Source organism: Engystomops pustulosus, chromosome 8 (assembly GCF_040894005.1).
Source record: "Engystomops pustulosus chromosome 8, aEngPut4.maternal, whole genome shotgun sequence".
NCBI lineage: Eukaryota > Metazoa > Chordata > Amphibia > Anura > Leptodactylidae > Engystomops > Engystomops pustulosus.
In genome coordinates, this window is record NC_092418.1 from 40,909,522 (window position 1) to 40,935,179 (window position 25,658).

Genomic DNA, 25,658 nt, shown 5'->3' on the forward strand with positions numbered 1-25,658 from the left:
GGGAGCGACTGGGAGATTGGCTTGACCATCTATTGCAGCCACTGACAATGGTTACACCCACATACTTGAGAGATACGAAGCATTTGTTACAAATTATGGATAAGATGGAATGGCGAGATACCTACAGCTTAACTTCATGCGACGTTGTCGCTCTCTATTCCTCCATACCACACGAACTGGCGCTGGCATACCTCACCCAACATCTCAATGACTTTTGTACTTATTCCCCGGAGCTTAAGGAATATATTATTATGGTCACAAGATTCTTATTAACCAATAATTTCTTTATGTTTGATTCGGAGTTTTATTTGCAAGTGGAGGGGGCTCCTATGGGAGCTAAATTTTCCCCCTCCCTTGCAAATATATTCATGATACAGTGGGAAAAGAGGTATATTTTTTCGGAACACAACCCACACAGGTCATCTGTGAGGTGGTATGGTCGCTTCATAGATGACCTGTTGTGGGTGTGGGAAGGTTCAAGTCAAGAATTTGAGAGTTTTGTTTCCTATTTAAATCACAATGACATGAACTTAAAGTTCACACATTTTTTTGGAGAAACAGAAATAAATTATTTGGATGTCACCTTGAGGGGGAAAAATGGCAATATACACATATCGCCATACCGCAAATCTATCGCGGGAAATACAATTCTGTTGTCCACATCGTGCCACCCCAAACATGTAGTGGACAATATCCCCTATGGTGAACTGCTTCGGCTTCGTCGGAACAGTTCCTTAGATTCCACTTTTAATGAACAAACACTTGATTGGGAAAAGAGGTTTAGGGAACGTAAATATAAACCACACGTTTTAACAACGGCCAAAAAAAGAATTGCAAACGTCAACAGGGAAGCACTTTTATCTGACTCCTCTAAAAGAAGAGACGAAACACTAAATGACAAACCTATCATATTTAGTACTACTTACAGCAATCAGTTTCATCAAGTAAAAAGAATTATTAATAAATATCTACCTATTTTAGAACAGAATGAAGATTTAAAACTATGTCTCACCAAAGGAATTAGGTACATTTCTAAAAAAGCCCCTACCCTTGGATCCATTTTGTCCCCTAGTTTATTTAAGAGTGTCACTACTAATTCTATGAAATACACCTGGTTGCAACATTTGGGAAGCCACAAATGTGGACACCTAAAATGTATAGCATGTAGATATGTGTATGATTCTGACTCCTTTTCCTCATGCACCACCCAAAAGAATTATAAAATCACCTCATACTTAAACTGTAACACATCATTCGCCATATACAGTATAAAATGTACTTTATGCAACAAACAATACGTGGGATGCACTACCAATGCTCTCAAAGTCCGCATAAGAAAACATATATCCGATGTAAAAAACAGCAATTTAACCAATTTGTCTGCGGCCTCGAGACATTTTTGAGATGTGCATAATGGGGACATCAGGTACTTCATGTGGCAAGGTATAGAAAAGGTCAAACGACCGGATAGGGGAGGGGATCACAGAAAAAAACTTATGAGCAGAGAAACCTATTGGATGTTTGTTCTCAAAACAACACAACCCATGGGTTTGAACCTGCGTCAAGATTTAATCTTATGTTATGATTAATTAGGTTTCCCTATGATATCCCTAACACTGTGAAATCACTATTTCCACCTTCATTTGTCTAACATTGATTGTAGTTAGAGATGAGCGAACATACTCGTCCGAGCTTGATGCTCGATCGAGCATTAGCGTACTCGTAACTGCTCGTTGCTCGGACGAATACTTCGCCCGCTCGAGAAAATGGCAACTCCCGCCGTTTTGCTTTTTGGCGGCCAGAAACAGAGCCAATCACAAGCCAGGAGACTCTGCACTCCACCCAGCATGACGTGGTACCCTTACACGTCGATAGCAGTGGTTGGCTGGCCAGATCAGGTGACCCTGGGATAGACTAGCCGCTGCCCGCGCTGCTCGGATCATTCTGTGTCTGGATGCCGCTAGGGAGAGAGCTGCTGCTGGTTAGGGAAAGCGATAGGGTGTTCTATTAGAATAGTGTTAGGCAGGAGTGATTCAACAAGAACCCAACAGCCCTTCTTAGGGCTACAATAACGTTATACTTTTTTTTTTATTTGCTTGTGGCTGGGCTTGCTGGCACTAGTAGTGCAGCTAGTACCATATTGTGAGGAATTTGCAGGGGGACTTGCTACCGTTGTGTTTAGCTCTTAGTGACACACATATCCACCTCAAACACCAAAGTGGGAAAATTTATTAGGGGTTTGATTTCAATTAGGCACAGTCTGCCAGTTTCTTTTTATTTTACATTTATTTTTTTAATAACTCAGTGTCATCTCATCTTGCATAGTAGTGTGCTTTCATACTTGGCTAGAAAATAGCCATAGGAGAATCCAAACGGCTTACTTACGCCTACAGTAGCGTTATATATATTTGATTTCTGGTTGATCTGCTGGTGGCTGTACTTGCTGCAGTGCATCTACTAGCAAATTGTGAGCAATTTGGAGTGAGACTTGCGACCGCTGTGTTTTGCGCTTAGTGACGCACATATCCATCGCAAAGACCGAAGTGGGAAAATTTATTAGGGCCCGGGGTTGTATTTCAATTAGGCACAGTCTGCCATTTCCTTTTTTATTTTACGTTTATTTTTTTCATAACTCAGCGTCATCTCATCTGGCATAGCAGTGTGCTTTCATACTTGGCTAGAAAATAGCCATAGCAATAGGATAGCATCGTTTGGTTTTAAAAACTAAAAAACACAAAAAAAAAACAAAAAAAACAAAAAAAAGTTAAAAAAAAAATTCAAGTTATAACTCTCATTTTCAAAATGTTTAACCCGAGGGTTAGGGGTAGAGGACGAGGGCGGGGACGTGGGCGTCCAACTACTGCAGGGGTCAGAGGCCGTGGTCCTGGGCGGGGTGAGACACCACCTGCTTATGAGGGAGCAGGGGAACGCCGCAGAGCTACACTCCCTAGGTTCATGTCTGAAGTTACTGGGACTCGTGGTAGAGCACTGTTGAGGCCAGAACAGTGCGAGCAGGTGATGTCGTGGATTGCCGACAATGCTTCGAGCAATTTGTCCACCAGTCAGTCTTCCACGCAGTCCACCCATGTCACCGAAATCGGCACTCCTCCAGCTCCTGCACCTCAGCCTCCTCCCCCCCAGTCTGCCCCCTCCCAGGAAAATTTGGCATTTGAACCGGCATACTCTGAGGAACTGTTTTCTGGACCCTTCCCACAGTCACAAACCACTTGTCCGGTTGCTGCTGAGCAATTTTCCGATGCCCAGGTTTTCCACCAGTCGCAGTCTGTGGGTGATGATGACCTTCTTGACGTAGTGGAAGAAGTGTGTAAAGAGGTGTCCGACGATGAGGAGACACGGTTGTCAGACAGTGGGGAAGTTGTTGTCAGGGCAGGAAGTCCGAGGGGGGAGCAGACTGAGGGATCGGAGGATGATGAGGTGACAGACCCAAGCTGGGTTGATAGGCCGGGTGAACACAGTGCTTCTGAGACGGAGGAGAGTCCTCGACCAGAACAGGTTGGAAGAGGCAGTGGTGGAGCCAGAAGGAGAGGCAGGGCCAGAGCAGGTGCATCAGCGCCAAATGTGTCACGTAGTGAAGCTCCCGTGGCGAGGGCTCCCGCGGCGAGGGCTAGATTTTCAGAAGTCTGGAGGTTCTTTAAGGAAACACCGGATGACCGACGGACTGTGGTGTGCAACCTTTGCCAAACCAGGATCAGCAGGGGTTCCACCACTACTAGCTTAACTACCACCAGTATGCGCAGGCATATGAATGCTAAACACCCCACTCAGTGGCATCAAGCCCGTTCACCTCCGGCCGTGCACACCACTGCTCCTTCCCCTGTTTCAGCTGATAGTCAGCCCCCTGCCCAGGACCCTGACACAAAAACCCCATCGTCGCCTCCACGATCCTCCACAGCATCCACCAGCGTTCAGCTCTCCATACCCCAGACGCTGGAGCGGAAACGCAAATATAGTGCAACCCACCCGCACGCCCAAGCCCTTAATGTCCACATCTCCAGATTGCTCAGCCTGGAGATGCTGCCCTATAGGCTAGTAGAGACCGAGGCCTTTCGCAACCTCATGGCGGTGGCCGCCTCTCGGTATTCGGTCCCCAGCCGCCACTACTTTTCCCGATGTGCCGTCCCAGCCCTGCACCAGCACGTGTCAGACAACATCATCCGTGCCCTGACCAACGCCGTTTCTGACAAGGTCCACCTGACCACGGACACGTGGACGAGTGCTGCCGGGCAGGGCCACTATATATCGCTGACGGCACATTGGGTTAACTTGGTGGAGGCTGGGACCGAGTCTGACCCTGCGGCTGGTCATATACTGCCGACGCCAAGGATTGCGGGGCCTACCTCGGTCCAGGTGTTTCAGGCCTACTATGCCTCCTCCTCCTCCCACCCCTCCTCCACCTCCTCCTCCGAACTACCATCCGTGGGCATGGCGCCATCAGTCGGTAGCTCTAGGCACAGCAGCAGTGCCGTCTCTAAGCGACAGCAGGCGGTGCTCAAACTGCTGAGCCTAGGCGATAAAAGGCACACCGCCCAAGAACTATTACAGGGCATCACGGCGCAGACTGATCTGTGGCTGGCACCGCTGAACCTGAAGCCAGGCATGGTTGTGTGTGACAACGGCCGTAACCTGGTGGCGGCTCTGCAACTCGGCAGACTGACACATGTGCCATGCCTGGCCCATGTGTTAAATCTGATAGTTCAGCGTTTCCTCAAGACATACCCCAATCTGTCTGATTTGCTCACGAAGGTGCGCCGCATCTGTGCGCATTTCAGGAAGTCCAGCACAGATGCTGCCACTCTCAGGGCAGCGCAGCGCCGCCTCCAACTGCCCGCTCACCGACTGTTGTGCGACGTGCCCACGAGGTGGAATTCAACACTGACCATGTTATCCAGAGTTTATCAGCAGCGCCGAGCGATTGTAGACTGCCAGATGTCAACTTCCACCAGAACTGGTAGTCAGGTCAGTCAGCTTCCTCAAGTCTACAATGAGGAGTGGACGTGGATGTCTGATATCTGTCAGGTGCTGAGTAACTTTGAGGAGTCAACACAGATGGTCAGTGGCGATGCCGCCATCATCAGCCTCACCATCCCGCTGCTTGGCCTGTTGAAAAACTCTCTGATCAGCATGAAGTCGGAAGCTTTGCGCTCGTCACAAGAGACGGGGGAAGAAGATTCCCTTGTTGATAGCCAAAGCACCCTTAGGTCTGTTTCTCAGCGCATATCGGAGGAGGTGGAGGTGGAGGAGGATGAGGAGGAAGAGGAGGAGAATGTTGGCGAGACACAAGAGGGGACCATTGTTGAGTCCTTCACTGTTCAGCGTGTATGGGCAGAAGAAGAGGAGTTGGAGGAGTTGGAGGAGGAGGAAATGGACAGTCAGGCCAGTGAGGGGAGTGAATTCTTACGCGTTGGTACTCTGGCGCATATGGCAGATTTCATGCTAGGCTGCCTATCCCGTGACCCTCGCGTTCAACGAATTTATTCCAGCACCGATTACTGGGTGTTCACTCTCCTGGACCCACGGTACAAGCAAAATCTTTCCACTCTCATCCCTGGAGAGGAAAGGAGTGTGAGAATGCATGAATACCAGAAGGCCCTGGTGCACAAGCTGAAACAGTATTTCCCTTCTGACAGCGCTAGCGGCAGAGTGCGTAGTTCTGCGGGACAAGTAGCGAGGGAGAGTAGGCGAGCAGGCAGCTTGTCCAGCACTGGCAAGGGTACGCTTTACAAGGCTTTTGCCAGCTTTATGTCACCCCAGCAAGACACTGTCACCTGTCCCCAGTCTCGGCAGAGTAGGGCTGATCTTTACAGAAAGATGGTGAGGGAGTACGTAGCTGACCATACCATCGTCCTAAATGATCACACAGCTCCCTACAACTACTGGGTTTCAAAGCTGGACATGTGGCACGAACTGGCGCTGTACGCCTTGGAGGTTCTTGCCTGCCCTGCCGCTAGCGTCTTGTCCGAGCGGGTTTTCAGTGCAGCTGGTGGCATCATCACCGATAAGCGTACACGCCTGTCGACTGACAGCGCTGACAGGCTGACGCTTATTAAGATGAATAAAGCCTGGATTTCTCATAATTTCCAATCTCCACCAGGTGAAGGAAGCTCAACCTGAATAATTTATCCACTCCTCCTCCTCCTCATTTTCCTCCTTCTCCTCCTCTTTGTAGAGTAAAGCAGAGGAAACTGGCTATTTTTTGACAGGGCCCACTGGCTCTAGCTATAGTACTTTATGCATTTAATTTTTCTGGAGGGCCACCGACCCGGTCCTCTGTTTTAAACAATTTTTGGGAGTGCCACATACAGGCACTCAATCTATTCAATTTTTCTGGAGGGCCACCTACCTGCTCCTCTGGTTTGAAAACTTTTTTGGACTGCCACATACAGGCACTCAATCTATTCCATTTTACTGGAGGGCCACCTACCTGCTCCTCTGGTTTGAAAAGTTTTTTGGACTGCCACATACAGGCACTCAATCTATTCAATTTTTCTGGAGGGCCACCTACCTGCTCCTCTGGTTTGAAAACTTTTTTGGACTGCCACATACAGGCACTCAATCTATTCAATTTTTCTGGAGGGCCACCTACCTGCTCCTCTGGTTTGAAAACTATTTTGGACTGCCACATACAGGCACTCAATCTATTCAATTTTTCTGGAGGGCCACCTACCTGCTCCTCTGGTTTGAAAATTTTTTTGGACTGCCACATACAGGCACTCAATCTATTTCATTTTTCTGGAGGGCCACCTACCTGCTCCTCTGGTTTGAAAACTTTTTTGGACTGCCACATACAGGCACTATCCAAATTAAATTGTCTCCATAGCAGCCTCCACACGTTGTCTCCATTGCTACCTCCAAAAGTCGTCCATATAGCTGCCTCCATACATCGTCCCCTTATCAAACGAGGTGTGTCAGGCAGAAATTTGGGTTGTTTTCATGGATTCCACATCAAAGTTGTTAACTTTGTCGCCACCCTGCTGTGTTATCCACAAAATATACTGGCAAACTTTTATCATTTACCAATATTATTTCAGCGCTTCTTGCGCATCTGTTTACATTCCCCTCACCCGCCATATCCTAAACTTATAAGAACGCTACTACACTTGATCTTATACAAAAGGTTCTTAGAAGTGCTGTTTGGGGAGTAGCCTAGAGACAGGGGCTTGGATAGGCGAAAGCTCGCCTGGCAGCGGAGCGCCAGCTCCATGCGCATCATGCGCTTCTTGCGCATCTGTTTACATTCCCCTCACCCGCCATATCCCAAACTTATAAGAACGCTACTACACTTAACTTGGTGCAGGCTGGGACCGAGTCTGACCCGGGGTCTAGTCATATACTGCCGACGCAGAGAATTGCAGGGCCTACCTCGGTCCAGGTCTCAAAGGCCTAGTATACCTCCTCCTCCTCCGAATTACCATCCGTGGCCATGGCGCCATCAGTCGGTAGCTCTAGGCACAGCAGCAGTGCCGTCGCTAAGCGACAGCAGGCGGTGCTCAAACTGCTGAGCCTAGGCGATAAAAGGCACACCGCCCAAGAGCTATTACAGGGCATTCCACATCAAACTTGTTAACTTTGTCGCCACCCTGCTGTGTAATCCACAAAATATACTGGCAAACTTTTATCATTTACCAATATTATTTCAGCGCTTCTTGCGCATCTGTTTACATTCCCCTCACCCGCCATATCCCAAACTTATAAGAACGCTACTACACTTGATCTTATACAAAAGGTTCTTAGAAGTGCTGTTTGGGGAGTAGCCTAGAGACAGGGGCTTGGATTGGTGAAAGCTCACCTGGCAGCGGAGCGCCAGCTCCATGCGCATCATGCGCTTCTTGCGCATCTGTTTACATTCCCCTCACCCGCCATATCCCAAACTTATAAGAACGCTACTACACTTGATCTTATACAAAAGGTTCTTAGAAGTGCTGTTTGGGGAGTAGCCTAGAGACAGGGGCTTGGATTGGCGAAAGCTCGCCTGGCAGCGGAGCGCCAGCTCCATGCCAAGATCCAACTAACATAGTTTTAACTGCAGCACCTTTAATCTACTACTAGTTCACTGCCTCCATACATGGTCTCCTTATCAAACGAGCTGTGTCAGGCAGAATTTTGGGTTGTTTTCATGGCTTCCATGTTAACTTTGTCGCCACCCTGCTGTGTAATCCACAAAATATACTGGCAAACTTTTATCATGTACCGATATTATTTGAGCGCTTCTTGCTCACCTCCTTTGGTTCCTCTCTGCCACCCATTGGTTTGAAGCCTGAGTCCATTTAGGGTATGTCGCCATGCCACTCTCTAGCCTGCCGCTGCTGCCGCTGCCTCTGCATGCCGTCCCCTATAGTGTCAGGGTCAATTATTGGATGTTTTAGATGCTATCTAGCTTCATTCTGTCACTCTGTCATGGCCATGCTGTTGCCCATAATTTTGGCATAATGGTGCGATTAAGCAGCCTCAGAGGCATCCATGCATGCTGCCCCTGCTGTTTCCTGTCCATTTCCGTGGTGTTTCCATCCTTTTCTGAGGTTCCCAGGTGTTTGGCCAAGCTTCCCTGTGCAGAGCCTTGGTCCCCTTGAAAAATGCTCGAGTCTCCCATTGACTTCAATGGGGCTCGTTATTCGAGACGAGCACTCGAGCATCGGGAAAAGTTCGTCTCGAATAACGAGTACCCGAGCATTTTAGTGCTCGCTCATCTCTAATTGTAGTCTCTTTTCTTGCATCATAACCGCTATTGCTATACATGCACATGCCATAGTTTGCCATTTCCATTTAAAATCATTCATTTACATATTTACCTTCATGATCATCTTACCCTGTGTGATATATTGTTCTTATTTCTAGTTAGAAATGTTTTAATTCTATTGCGTCCCAAGAGAAAGAGTTAAGATGTTTAAGGAAGTGTACAGGTCCGGTCATGTGATTCACATCACGTGCCGGTGACGTCACACGCCTACTTGAGGCGCGATCTTTAAATAGCTCTCTTATACCAAGAGGCTTGTAAAACCAGGACTAAGCTCGCAAAGAGCGAAACGCGTCGGTTATAACCTGTTGGTCCACTCACCTATGTACCATGCCATGTGTAAGTTTTTATCTGGATTGAATTAAAAAGAAGCATTTTATATTTCAAATCTCCTGAAGCGCTGGTGCCTTTTTCTCGTTTGGAATTACATACAGGATGTATATGGTGACAGCCTGGCAGCTTCCATCACATGGAGGAGCAGGGGACATGTACAGTACACAAACAGGATGTATATGGTGACAGCCTGGTAGCTTCCATCACATGAAGGAGCAGGGGACATGTACAGTGCACATACAGGATGTATATAGTGACAGCCTGGCTGCTTCCATCGCATGGAGGAGCAGGAGAGATGTTCAGAGCATATAAAGGGTGTATATTGTGACAGTCTAATAAGTGGTAGAAATCATAATTACACCAGTTACATGCAGTCTATAGCCTGTGCAGTGCTGCTTAATTGCACAGTGCAGAAAGTGCAGATGACAAGGTGGGGGAGGGGAGCAGTATGAGGTGCAGAGAGAGACAGAGAAGGAGGGAATGGTAGGGAACAGGGGAGATCTTGTACCTCACTATTCTGTGCAGGAGGCATCTGTATACACTGCCTTCAACACATCCAGCCCTGCTACATACACTGAGACAGCTCTGTCACATGACCTCCTCTGTGAGCAGGGAACAGCAGCCCCTCACCTCCCATGAAACCATCCAGTTAGAGTTTGTAAATTTGTTTATAATTCACACTCCAGGGCTTATCAGCACATGAAAAGGAGACAGCCATTGAAGCCCTCAGAGGGGGATAGCAAAGAAACTGCTACGTATAGGTAACAACCATAATAGGTAATGTTGTTTTACAACCCAAGAGCTATTGATTTGTGGAAAAAAAAAAAACTTTACAGTTACTCTTGAAGGTCATTATCACAATTAATAACAACAATATGATTACCCTTGCTCGCAGATGAATAGAGGGAACGGCGCAAGGAGGATACAGGTTGAAAGATCCAAAAAACCTTTTGTTATCAATACAAATTAGTTGATCCTCCACCTCTACGTTCACCTACTCCAAGTATAAGAAAAAAAAATGTGGTATCTTTCCGATCTAACAATTCAGTACTCACGGGGACCGTCCTACCGTCCAACTGGGCAGTTGTACCGAGCGTGTTCTTTTATATTAAGGCCTTTTTATCTTCTACTCTTGTGAGTATTTCTAATAAAATAGTTTTGAGGAAACTGAAAAGTACTGCACCATCGGTTTTTGCCTTTTCTTCCTATCTTGAATAGCGACCAGGGGAAGGAACGAGGTGAACGGAACGAAAAGTGGAGGAACAAGTCCCCTGGCGGGAGGAATTAGGAGCAGCACAGAGGCTACGCGCTACCTCCGCAATCCCTAGGAGGCACGCCGTGCTGAAACATCGCACCTCATAAGAGGACTCCTATGCCCTTTGCATAGAAAACTCAGGTCATTGAGTATGAACTAAGGATGGTCCCCATGAGTACTGAATTGTTAGATCGGAAAGGTACCATGTTTTTTTTTTTTTTCTTATTCTTGGAGTAGGTGAACGTAGAGGCGGAGGATCAACTAATTTGTATTCATTATCACAATTAGAGATGAGCAGAACCACACTTTAAGTTCAAAAATCTCTGGTCAATCATAGCCATGGCGTGTAAGTAGGGTTTCACAGCCGCCAATCCAGAAATATTTCCGGGTCACGTGGGACACACCTGAACCTGGACCCGAATTTAAAATGCAATCCCACTTTTCTCTAATCACAAGCTCACGAGCTCTGAGGAGCTACAGTTAATTTTAGCTAATCAAGAAAAAACTTTGTATCACCTTGTACAACAGCAGAGCAAAAGTCCTCCATTTCTTAGACCAGTATATCTTTTATTCTGTAGCCTCAGGCAAAAAAAAGGCAAAAAAAGAGACAACAATTATTTTCAGACCACATCAAATACAGTAAAGCCAGAGTCTGCAATATGTTAAGACAGGAAAAAAGTTGAGAAACATTTTGCTAATTCCAGCACTAAGTTTAATGCATTAGACTGTGATCCGTGATGCCTGCCAGCACAAACAGCTCGGAGAAAAACTGACATTTTAATTAAAAAGATTATCTTTAGTTGTTCAAGAATACATTAACACATAAATCTTCTCATGCTTTTATGTCATGATAAGAAAGATTACAGGAAACAGGAAAAAAAAAATCCTATTTAAAGTTTATTTAATGGCAATCTATGATGTTCAGCTTCAATTTCATGTCATTAGGAAATGGCAGCAGTGATACACTGTGTACAACGCAATACAATGCTGCTTACTTACATCATCCATAGACTCAGCAATACCTAGGTGGTTATCCATACAGTATTACACAGCACATGCCTCATGTATTAAACATGAATTTCTTAATTAAATATAAGTCTTTAAAAGTGAAAGTTTGGACCCAGGCAAGAAAGAGGAGGTTTCCAGTGAAATATACTATATAGATCCAAAGCTAAGGCAATAGATTGAACTTTTTACAGGGTTATTCTTTCGATATGGCTCAATGGGGCTTATTTACTAAGGGGCGCGCTGCTCACTTTCGTTGGACTTTTATACGGTTTCGGGATTTGCGTGGCTGTGACAGGTATTTAGCAGGGGTCTGCGCTGGGACTGTGTCGCATATGATCGGATTGTGTTGTAGCTGCGCTGGCTTTCATGCCACAGAAATCGGGGGGGGGCGGCCGACGGATTCGGACTGAGCGCGGGATTTAACTTTCAAAGTGCGACGCAAAACAATGCACTTACATGCACCAGGAAGAAGAAGGTGAACTCTGTCTGACCTGTGTTGGGAAGCGACACATGCAGGATATCTGGCGCACGATCTTAGTGAATGGCAACACAGTGGATTGTCGTCAGACAATGCACTTTGAGCGAACTCTTCGGACAGGTAAGTAAATGTGCCCCAATAGTTATTATTAATGACGAGCCATACACCTGTGTGACATCACATCACCATGGACCTGTGTTTATTTACAGGAAGTAAATTATGGAGCTTCCTGTTACATGGGAGCAAGAAGACAGCAAGCGGAGATTTAGAAAACCATGAAGAATTGATACAGAAAGTATATTGGAAAATTATATAGCATTTCATTACACAAACAATATCAATTATTTCCTAGAATGCACTTAGAGTGGACAACCTCATTAGGTCTTTTAGTCCTACAGCAGTGCAAATAAAGATAATGTGGCTCATTTACTAAGTGTCCGAATCATGCTCTTTCGTCGGGTTTCCCGACTATTTCCAATTTGCTCCAGGATTTCGGGGCTCACAATTGGATTTTGGCGCATCGGCATTCGGAAAAACCGTGGAATTTAAAAAAGAATTTGTATTGCAAGATCAAGCACTTACATGCACCGGGACGAAGAAGGTAAACTCCGGCGGACCTAGGCGCAGCAGCTACACCTGCTCGATATCGGGCGCACAGAGCTTAGTGAATCCCGGCAGACCCAAATCCTCGTCGGAGAATGCACACTCTTGATAAAGAAACAACTTTAAAAAAAAAATTTTTTAAAACGAAATCGTATCATTTGTAATTTTCTGGTTATGTTGAGTTTTTTGTGCATTTCCACAACTGCTTGTGAGCATAGGAAAGAGGTGCAATCCCTGTGCTTCAGACAATGTCTGTCCCTGCTTACTTGCCCACTCTGTGCTAACCTCCAGGTGACAACTTGACAACAGTCCCTACATGCACAGGACACATAGAGAAACAAACAAAGAGACAAACAGACAAAAGCAAATGTAGGTTTCATAGTTTCATAGTTTATAAGGTTGAAAAATGACATTTGTCTATCAAGTTCAACCAAGGAAGGGAAGGGATTGGATGAGGATGGGATTTAGGTGAAACAATTCTATATAACATAACCATCAATGTTATTTAGGTGTAAAAAGGCAAAGGGTCAAAGCTATAATAGCAGTGAGGTAAAAAAATTATGAGGCAGAAAGACTTGTCAAAGGCCCTAACCAAGGGTCAGAAAAAAACAGCAAAAGCACAATGGAGTATCTAGAACTACAAGAGCCAGGAAACGATGGAGTGCCTAAACATTACCCCAGAGGCTGATGGTTTCTGATGGTCATCACACCAACTGCACTTGAGGCAAACCCCCAGCTCCGAGATAGCAAGATAAGTACTCAGCCCTCTGCAAAACAAAACACATGGCTTAGGTACTGGCATTGAGAACTTCAAACTGACACATATATAGGATGTAGGGACCCTAAATACATTTCACAATTACACCTACTTTACTTACAAATAACAAGCCTGTAAAAGTATAAAACATAAAGCACAAATCTACGTTATTTAAAATACAAAAACATGTGGTAGCACTTTGTGCTTACTTATTTCCCCCCAAAATCCAATACAATAGGCAACACAATAAAACTTTATGACATAAATGATCTGATAAACCTTTTTTGCCAATTTTTCTTCTTAATTCCTAAATATTGTAGAAAAGGAGGAGACAATTTCTTGGTAAGAAATTTCTTAATAAGAAAACCTGAAAATCTATCATATTGCTCCGACCAACACATTATGGTCATCTGGCAGTTTATTAGGAAAGTAGGTATTTCCATAGACGAGGCAGTAAAAAAAATAACAGAAATGAATGAAAAATGGTTGTAAAGACTCTTGAGTCTTATCACTGAATGAGTTGTATTCTTCCCTTCGTACTGAATAGCCATACACATAAATACCATAGTATAGATTATATGCTAAAAATACATGTACAACAAGCTGACAGCAAGACTGGATCTGTATGAAAGCAAGAGCAAAAGGTCAGGTAGTTCTAGTGTTGATTAACAAACTTTACTGATACCTAAATAAATGCCAACACAGTGATTATAAGCCTTGTGCAGAGATTCTGTGTGACTGACTACATTAGATTGGATTTCTGGACAGCTAGGCAGACTGATGAGCGGAGCTGAAGGCAATTACATAAACTGATCTGACTGAAGAGATATACACTATCCAAAATGCCATACTCCTCATCCTGTATCCCACTAATTCTCTTCTCAGGTCACAAGCATTTGCAAAAGTTGGCAAGTCCCTTTGACTTAATTATAATAAGGATGTATATTGTGAATTTGGCATTTGACACAATTATTTATTAATCGTTTATTAAAAACGAGCCCCTTTGTGTATTTTATTGTGTCCTTCCAATAAAAGAATCATTTAAAATAAATAAACGTAAAATCTTTCTCAGTTATCCACCACCTTCAAGTCAGGATTTAGGAGGAATTACAGCCATGAATTACCTTCCATCTTTTTAGCTAGGTATCTAGGAATGGATTTGCAATTTTATTACTTGTACATGACCATGGGCCATAATTGAAAAGTTATAATTGGTTTGGACTTACTTTACTATTCTATGAGTTTGCTAATTGTTTTCTTAAATTTTTGTTTACATGTGCCCTTAAGGATGGAATAGAGAAAAAAGAGATGGTGGATGTCAGATACAGCTATTAACTTTTTACAACTACCCTTTTTATGGGACCAATACAAACACTTACAAATGGTGTGGGAGTTGAGACACAATGGGACACATTTACATACCCGGTCAGGGGGTTTCCTGAAAGTGCATTGTCCGACGATCATGCACTGTGCTGCGATTGACTAAGATTGTGCACCCGATATCCTACATGTGTCACCATCTTTTTCCTGGAGCATCTAAGTGCTAGGGCTTGCGACAAAATTTGAAAGTTAAATCCTTCACTCAGTTTGAATCAGTTGGATCGTCCGATGGCACTCCCCCAAAATTGTGTTGCATGGAAGCCAACGCCAAAATTTGATCACATGCGCCAAAATCCTAGCACAGACGCCTGTTAATTACCTGTGCGAGCCGTGTAATCCCCGAAAAAGGTGCACAATCCAATGAAAGTGAGCATGGGGCACTTTTACTTAGGACCGTACACTAATTTTCTGTTGGACTTTGCACGTTCTTTTAGGTGCAAACTTCTTTTACATTTAAGAAGTGTCTGCACCCCATTTGTGTTGCAATCAACCCTTTTGTGGTGGATACACTATTCTTCAAGCGACACAAATTTCTGCACTGAATGCAGAATTCCAATGCTCATTCGGACCATGCGCCAGATTTAACATGCAGTGTCCAACAGAAATGTGTCACACGCCCTATGTGAACAGTGCACAAAACAACAAAGTGGTGCACTCTGTTGGGGCAGTGCAGTGGGCTCCAGATTCATGCAGAACGTGCACCAGAATGCTGAATCTGGCACTATACAGGCAAACTGCACATAGTACAGACTGCACTGTTCTTAGTAATTGCGCCCCATCTGTGCCAAAGTCATTTAATTTTATAATAAAATTTGAACATTATTTCCACTGAAGAGAGCACCTGGAAATAGTACAGTCCAACTATAGGATCTTCATATTGCAGACATCCAACCCTTGCTATAGGCCCCTGCCTCTCCTAGTTTCTCCTCTGTATTCCAAAGAGGATTGGTTCTGGTTACATATGGAGGCTGTAAATGTCAAACCATAAAAGTTGTGCCTTGCTTATGGCAACGTACAATAACGATACTATAACATGACTCCTCCAGATCCACTACTGCCCCAACTAGTCTGATATTTATGACCTTAGGTAAGACTCGGTTGTTATTTGTTTTAGCCTGTAAAACCTAGATCATTTTCTTTTGGTCTAAGTATGACTGTTTATTGGAGCAGTTATAAAAATATAACCAATTATAGGAATTTTACTAATACAATTTTGTCTTTAATATATGCAAACACAAAATACTAATTTCCCATCAGCCAACTACAAATTGCAAGACTTGTTCCTCTGCAAAGCTCCTACCATGTCACAGTTAATGTATAGTCTAATAATACCGTCTGTACATAATAATCATAATCAATGTAATCATCATAACATTGATTAAACTTTCCCAAGTACAAGCAAATATCTTTAATAAACATAAAGTCCAGCTGCAAAATTAAACTGTGGTTACAAATAGCATCTCCCCTATCAGCAATACACATCCTCTGGCATCTTTTACAGAGGTCACATCATGTGCACGGGAACATTATGAAGTTTAAGGCTGATAGGACATTTGGGATGAGCAGCTCTGTGAAATACACTTTAATAAAAACATAAGCCTATATTGAATCCCAAGTGAAGGATCGCCTCACTCTGACTCTTTATAGCGTCATTTGTTATACATGACATACTTTTATACCCCAGCACTGAGAGTGGAGCACAAATGAGGAAACCCGGTTGTACTTTTAGAAGAACTATTTTTAGTCTAAAGATTTAAGATTTTTAAGCTCGGATTATGGCCATGAAGACTATGTGCAAGGAAATATCGCCACCACGAGTAATACTTCAATGCTATGAAAATATTCAAACATTAGAGGATATTGTAACCTTTATTGCAGCTTAAAGCAGCTTAGGCTTCAATGTTGAATGTTGTATCTGAATAAGGTAGCATTCACATTGGACTCAGCATGTGCATAGGGAAATGCCCCCCCAAGTTTATATTTAATATGCTCATATGCTTCTATTGGCCAGATGTTAGTCGTAAGATATCGATTTGATAAATGTTTGGAAGTAGTGACTTGCTTTGTTGTAACTCTATAGAAAAGCTTTCTCTACAATTTTTTAGGCACAGGACAGTGAAGTCGTAGAATCAGGGAAATGGCCCCTATCCGTCTTCTGTCCTGGTCACCTCGGCCAAGCTGACAGAAGGGTCCACAGCACAAATGACAATCATGTTAACATATTACCTTTTACTGGTGTAACAACTGCTGTTAGGTAAGTGTTAATTCTCCTTCTGTTCCCAGATCTGCAGCAATTTCTAGTTTAGGTAATTAGGTCGAGCTATAATATTACGCTTTCCCAGATGTCTTTCCTAAGGATCGTACCTTAGACTCCTTAGTGGTGCTGTTTCTTTGGATTATTTGGCCCTTGCCTTAATTTGACTTCTTTTTTGAATTAACCATTACCTTGCCTCTTATGCTTGACCTGGACTTCCTAACTATTACTATTCTTTTTCTCTCTGATGTCCTCTTGTGCTTGACCTGAATTGCCAGACAGCAAGTCACTGCTAGGATAGAGGGTTTCAAAAAAATAATTGTACATAACCTTCGCTGGGCTATGCGCTCCAAATGGCACCTCCTCTTTATTACGAAGTTTAAGGCTTATAGGACATTTGGGATGAGCAGCTCTGTGAAATAGACTTTAATAAAAATATAAGCCTATATTAAATCCCAAGTGAAGGATCGCCTCAATCTCACTCTTTATAGCGTTACATTTGTTATACATGAGATATAAATGGTGTACAGTAGGTGCAGAAAGTATTCAGACCCTGTTAAATTTTTCACTTTTTGTTTCATTGCAGACAATTGGTTTTATTTTGTTTTAATAGATTTTTAAAAGTTCATCTATATATGTATAAATACATAGAAATGCTGACGTTTTCATTTATGAGACTGCTCACTTTTTTTACGTATTGAAATGGTGAAAAATGATGATTCAGACATTTGGAAACTTTTTTGCAGGGTTCATCACCAGAAATAATTTGTTTTATTGTTTGACAGATCAGGCATTTGGAGACATTACCGCCTAACATCTTTTATGTTTTTGTTATTTTTATACCAGTTTAAGGGAAATGGAGGGGATTTAACTTCTAAGTTTTTATTACATTTCTTTTCAAATGTTTTGCTCTAATTTTAGACTTTAACCCTGAGGGCCTGATCACTCATACTCCATAAAGAAATACTAGAGTATTGTAATATATGCTGATTTTGGTATAGATTGGGTCAAATGACAGGCCCTGAAAGTCATGACAACGGATTACCACTCTCCAATGCCATAGACATTTAAATAGTTAGCACTTAGCACCAATGTAGGGTGTTACTGGTGGGTGTTGGCTGTATTATGTAGCAAACAACTGGTATCTTTGAATGTCACATGCTAAGGTGTTGATAAAGTTGTTTCTTTATGATATTAATGACCCAGCAATAAGATTGAGTTTCCATATCATATCATATTTGTGGGGATCCAGGAATTAAGACCCCACTGATCAATTGTCTAGTGTTAGTGCTAGATGTCTCTGGTGCTAGAATTGACACAGAACTGAACTGAAAGTTCTATTCTGTGGGTAACTTGAATTTCAGAGCCCTAATGCGATACAACACAAATTTAAGAATATAAGCATTTTTTGGTAGTTGTCTGGGATAGGAATATATGTAGATATTTAGAGAGAGAGTACCAGAAAGACTTTCCTTGTTAGCTTCCAGCTGAAACATGCACGTTGGTCATATGCCATGACCTTATGCATTTTAATAGGCTTGTACACACAGGCATGGTTTCCAAGGCTCTGTGTATAAGTCGACTTCCTGGGTTGCAAATTGTAAAGCTGGTCCTGTTCCTGTGCCTATTTGAGGCTTGGGAAGACTTCTACTGTTCTCAGAGCACCAGTGGAACTCAAATGCCAATGACACATTGGCAACCAACATTGGACCATGGCTCCATTGTTCACATCCTATGAAAAACACGCATTTATGTGCAGGTAACTTTAAACAGTTTTGTCAAAGTTTTTTTATTGCAACTCCTCTCTTAATACATTGTATAACCAAGTATTTTTCCCTATTTTTTTTCATCGTACATGGAGGGGGAGGAGATAAGCTGTGACATCTATTGTCAGTAGTGATGTAATGATGGGTCAGTGTTATTTATATAGAGGTCATTATGCAGGGAGGGGGAGGAGATAAGCTGTGACATCATCTATTGTCAGTAGTGATTCAATGATGGGTCAGTGTTATCCATATAGAGGTCATTGTACAGGGAGGGGGAGGTGATAAGCTGTGACATCATCTATTGTCAGTAGTGATGTAATGATGGGTCAGTGTTATCTATATAGAGGTCACTGTACAGGGAGGGGGAGGAGATAAGCTGTGACATCATCTATTGTCAGTAGTGATGTAATGATGGGTCAGTGTTATCTATATAGAGGTCATTGTACAGGGAGGGGGAGGAGATAAGCTGTGACATCATCTATTGTCAGTAGTAGTGATGTAATGATGGGTCAGTGTTATCTATATAGAGGTCATTGTACAGGGAGGGGGGGGGGAGATAAGCTGTGACATCATCTATTGTCAGTAGTGATGTAATGATGGGTCAGTGTTATCTATATAGAGGTCACTGTATAGGGAGGGGGAGGAGATAAGCTGTGACATCATCTATTGTCAGTAGTGATGTAATGATGGGTCAGTGTTATCTATATAGAGGTTACTGTACAAGGAGGGGGAGGATATAAGCTGTGACATCATCTATTGTCAGTAGTGATGCAATGATGGGTCAGTGTTATCTATATAGAGGTCATTGTACAAGGAGGGGGAGGAGATAAGCTGTGACATCATCTATTGTCAGTAGTGATGTAATGATTGGTCAGTGTTATCTATATAGAGGACATTGTACAGGGAGGGGGAGGAGATAAGCTGTGACATCATCTATTGTCAGTAGTTATGTAATGATGGGTCAGCTTTATCTATATAGAGGTCATTGTGAAGGCGGGGGAGGAGATAAGCTGTGACATCATCTATTGTCAGTAGTGATGTAACGATGGGTCAGTGTTATCTACATAGAGGTCATTGTACAGGGAGGGGGTGGTGATAAGCTGTGACATCAACCACTTTCAGTAGGGATGTCATTATGGGGGTTTCTACTGTAATCCTGTCCAATAACTTTTTATACAGTATAGGGTGTTACATAGGAAATGTTAAAAAATTTTCAAGAATTCCAAAATACACATTCTACATTTTTCCTTTTCGGAGAATTGTGCGTGATTACTTTCTTACTGAGTTTAGTAAGTCTCGCCCTCTGTGTTAATTATTGTCACATATGGTGACATCACTATATTTATTACAGGCCATCAACGATTCTTTGGCATGGATTCAACTCATGGCAACAAACCACTGGATCAGGCCGCACTGCTCATCCATTCACATGGATTATTGATCCCCAAGAAATCAAATATTGAAAGGCCATCCAATATTAACACTTAAACTATCCCTAAGATATTTCTGAGTACACGGCACAGCTTTTAAAAGTCAATTGTTTTAGAACTCTTGATAAAAATCAACATTAAACTTTCCAATGTCTGAGCTCCTCGGCTGCTTCATTCCTCGAGAAGTTTTGCATGTATATCATACGCCTCACAAAGTGATTAAAGACCTTTGGTCGCATTTTTAATTAATATTGATTCTAGAGAGACATATCCATAGATTGAGCACACTTTGCCTGACATCTCTTACATTTCTGTTCTGCCAGGGGCTAAATAGCTTAACCTTCCCGTATGGAGAAAACAGAGATAACATTGTTACTGGGAGTACTGTTAACTCTTTAATGGACGAGGTATTTTTTTTACCTTAAAGAGAATCTACCTTGAAAATGATAAACAATGGACACTTATTTATAGATCCAGGCACTGTGACTGTATTAATCTTATTATATTTGTTATCCATGGCCTCCTTTCTAAAATCCACTTTTAAAATTATGCTAATAAGACTAAGGGGCTCCTGTGGGTGTTTGCAGAGACCCTCAGTGTTGTCTTTTTACTCCCTGTGAGCTTGTGGGAAAACTCCCACCAGAGCCCCTTAGGCTTATTAGCATAATTCTTAAAGTTTATTTTAAAAGGAAGGAGGCCATTGATAATTTTTTTTATTCAATAATCATGTATTTAAAAATTCAATTTACATTTTTTTTCTTTAATCATCATGTATTTAAAAATTGCAAACATTAAAACAGTGCACAGGTATAAACATGCCTGGCAGAGCTCAATAGGAGACATACACCAAAAATGCTGTAATGATAACAAACACATTCATGTACAGGTATGTAGATACACATTAAGAGTGTGTATCTTTCTTTCACACTTGTAGTTCTCTGTTCCGTGAATAGAGACATTGCTTTCCGAAACATGTAGGCAGTCTGCTCCAGTTTTCAGTAGGCTCCCGGGCGACAGAGCCTCAGTGGGCCCCTTTGCAGTGAACCCAGGGGGCAGCATTAGAAATTCAGAAACTCCCTAATTTATCATACCAAACAGCCCCATCATGGTTATTTTATATAAGCTCCCTCACACCATATGAATTCATTAGAAATAGACACCCCCATGGATTCCTTATGTACAGCTTTATGTGGGCCGCCCAGCAGCTCTGGACCCTGACACTTGCCCAGGTATGCCCAGAGCTGGCGCTGGCCATAGGCGGGAAGCAAACTGCTTGTTTTTTGTTTGGTTTCTCAAACATGCTGTTTTAAAATGTTATGGATTAAACTTAATGCTAATTTTCCTTCTTTATATTGCTGTATTCTTACCTGATGGACCGGATCATTGCTTCTCATAGGCATTCACCAGGACAGGGTGAGCTGGAGTATCTTTTCACAGTGGTTTGCTGTTTGCTTTTGAACAGACTTATAGAACCTATAATGGGGGAGCACTGCTGGGGACATTTAATTAGGTAGGGGAACACAGCTGGGGGCATTTCATTAGAGGGGAGCACAACTGGGGGCATTCCAATAATGGGGGAACACTGCTAGGCACATTTTATGGGGGGAACACTGCTGGGGACATTTTATAGGAGGAGCACTGCTGGGGACATTTTATGAGGGGAGCACTAATGTGGACATTGGGGCAGATTTACTTACCCGGTCCAGCGGCGCGTTCTCTGTGGTGGATTCTGGTCCAGACGGGATTCACTAAGGTGGTTCCTCCGACGTCCAACAGGTGGCGCTGCTGCGCTGAACTCTGCTGAACTCCGCTGAAATGCACTCAAGTACACCGGCCTATTCCTGGTGAAGGTAAGTGCAAGCTCCGCGAATCTTTTTTTTTTTTTTTAAATGCGGTGGTTTTTCCGAATCCGTCGGGTTTTCGTTCGGCCACGCCCCTGATTTACATCACGTGCATGCAAGCGCCGATGCGCCAAAATCCGATCGTGTGCGCCAAATTCCCGGGCCAATTCAGGGAAAATCAGCGCAAATCGGAAATATTCGGGTAACACGTCGGGAAACCGCGAATCGGGCCCTTAGTAAATGACCCCCATTGTGTTTGGGGAGGCTCAGCTGGGGACATTGCATAGAGAGAGCACTGCTGTGGACATTTCATTGGGGAGGGCTCTGGTGCGGAAATTTCATTAATGGTGGGAAGGCTGCTGAAGCCATTTCCTTAGTGAGGGGAGACTGCTGAGGATATTTGATTAGTGAGAGGAGACTGTTGCAGCCATTTCATTAGTGAGGGGAGACTGCTGCATACATTTCATTAGTGAGGGGAGACTGCTGCAGACATTTCATTAGTGAGGGGAGACGGCTGTGGACATTTCATTAGTGTAGGGAGACTGCTGTGGACATTTCGTTAATGGTGGGGAAGCTGCTGCAGACATTTTATGAGCAAGGGAAAGCTGCTGCAACCATTTCATTAGCGAGGGGAGCCTGCTGGATATTTTATTAAAGATTAGCAGCTGCATTACCCACCCTGGGCTTATACTTGAGGCTAAGTTTTCCCAGATTTTTGTGGTAAAATTAGGTACCTCATCTTACACTGAGGCCAGTTTATATACACTATTTGCAGGGCACACAACTTTTGGGTACATACAGCCGGTCCCCAGATACAAAATGGTTGGGGAACACTGCTGTATGTAACCCAAGGACTTCCTGTATGTAATATTCATTGAACCAATGCAGATGCAGTTACTGCAGTGGGATGAGAAGTAACTGTTACAGAAGTAAAGAATTAAAAATAATTGTTTTTCCAGTTAAAAATCTGCGTTCGTTTCTGTCTCCAATGCCATTTTTCAGGAGACTGCAGAACGTGTACAAACTTAAATTGTAAAAGTGGAGGTAGAGGTCATGAAACTGTGGAAAAGTTCCTCTGCTCGCTGTTAATTAGGTGCACTTGAATCAATGCCAATGCATGTCAGATTGTTTTTACATCATTGCTGGCTTCGGTCTTTTCTTATGAGTCCACATAATTGGAAGATAGAAGCTCTAAATAATACATGTTTCAAGCGACTTGCAGGAGGAATGTATTAGTGTACAAGCCACTGGAAACATAGAGGTTAAAAGGGTTTTATGTAAGTAAGGTAAAGCAAAAAATCTAAAATTCTAAGATTACTGGAGAAATAAACTGCATATTTGACCGTGTATTCATTTAAAGGGACCATAGTAAAAAAATACAAAAGGGGCTTATTCTTTATTTGTCTGGTTGGATAAGTGGGCAGGGTCCACAAATTGGAGTTCAATTTGAATCAAGTCATTTTTTTAACTTAAAGGACGAGGGAACAGGACCAGGGGGCCATCGCATTACATTAACAATAGCCAAAGCAAAACCTCTACCTGCTCATGACATGAACCACTGAAATGTCTTTGAACAGAGAAACCATCTCATCTGGTTATTGACAGCTAGGACAATTAATAAGGGTCTTACAGAAAAGGTGAGAATCCAAACTAAAGAAACTTGATCTTGTGGACTACAAGTTGGATCAAGTCTCTTTTGTTTATGCACTGGAATTTATCCCTAGAAAGTCAATGGCCAACATGTAACAGTGATCTAATTTTTAATCATATAGTAATAATGCCTTGTTAAAGGAAACCTGTCAGCAGATTTTACCCCATTACACTACTTCCCCCCTCAAGTAGGGAAGAACATGTCCATTATAGAATTCCCTCTTTTATCTTTATCATTTACCTATAAAAAAAGAAATGAGCACTGTAAAGTCATATTTTGCAAGAAATGAGTCACATTTAGATGCTGGGAATAACACTTCAGACTCCCCTATTTCCAGATAACACTGTGCCAGGATGTTAAGAATCTATTCATAATTCTAAGATCTTGTAGGCCCATAGAATGGCGAAGCAAAAAACCTGTGGCACCCTGTTCTGTTAATAAATTAAATGCCATAGGGCAGTGATTTTCAACCTTTTTTGAGCCGCGGCACACTTTTTATACTTAGAAAATCCTGGGGCACACCACCAACCAAAATAGCACAAAATGACACTAAAACAGTCATATTATACATATAGTTAATAATATAGATTCTAAATTTATTTTACTCACTCATTGTGAAACCTGGGCCTGTTTCGATAAACACAAAAGGGATATCCTGGCAGGAATGGTGGAAAGACACACACAAAGCTCTTCCACAACAGTTCTCAGTTTCTCCCTGTTTTTAGTATATGGTGCTGATTATTATGTGGCTCATATACTGCAAAATAAAGGGGTACTATGAGAAGTACTATGGCCATGAGGCCAGAGTACGAGTGCCAGCTCATATACTCAGCATATGAGCTGGTACTTGTAGTACTCCAGCCTCATGACTATAGTATTTCTCATTTTACATCGCTGTGCATTGCCGGGAAAAAAAAACACAGGCTGCACCATAGTTTGGGGAACTTTCCCCGCGGCACACCCGACCATGTGTCGCGGCACACTAGTGTGCCACGGCACACTGGTTGAAAATCACTGCCATAGGGAAGTCCAGTGCCCCTGATCTCCACAGACCCAGCTTTAGAAAAACAGACCAGGGCAAATGTCCAGATTCCCTCCCCTTTATTAACACTAGAACAAATGCAAATGTTTACATTTTATAGATTCTAAAGTTGATTCTTTACCAAACATCCAGTAGAGATAATTATGGGTCCACCCATTCGTCTATTTAGTTTTTTCTAGAGTTAACATGGAAATACTGAAAAAAAAACGTATTAAAACAATGAAACTGTAGCAACCAGTCGCAGCGAAACTCACATTGTACCACGACAATCTAATTTTAAAAAAACGTGAAACGCTGGTAGAAATGAAACCAAACATTTTGCTCCATAAATCCCTGCCATAGTATATACTGTGCCCAGGAATTCAAAAGTTAACCAGATAAATCATTTCTTTAGTGCCAAAGCCTCTATTACAGATTCAGAGCCATGGACAAATCATTAGACCAGAGCCCCTTGTTAGACCAGGCTGTCTTGCGCTGCACCAGATTTATTACCACATCTGATGCTGGATGATAAAAATGATGTTAACATTTAAGACTGTCAAGTGCGATTTCCCATCACCTATTAGTTGGGATAGTTTACTGCGCCAAATTTTGGCACACCAACTTAATTTATTTTGTGACCTTTTGTTGTGAGGTCACACCCCCTTTTCAAATGAATGATTGATTTTTTTTGTTCTATGAATGCAACACAAAACACCCCTCATGATTGTGATATGATGGCACACTTTAAGCAGTCAGTAACAGACAGCTCTGTCCATTGTATGGTGGCCTCATAGACTTACTCCATTTTTTTTGAGACTGCTATGAATGGTATTTGTGGGGGATCGTTCATAATCAAACAGATCGCGACAGGACCGTTCTAGTTACTACACAAGGTGAGCAGTTCTGATTTTACCTGCAGACATGTGCATTCAAGAAGTTACTACACTTAGGAGCACTGTTGTATCTTTCCCTTTTCCTTTCTATAGCCTTAGCTCCCATTCTTTTCTTTCGATTGCAACCCTGATATGACATTCTCCCTGAACTGCTCTTGGCTAATCGGATTGGGTGCCAAGTCTCATACCTCACCAAACTCCTATCAATGATGATATAGAAAAAAGATTAATCT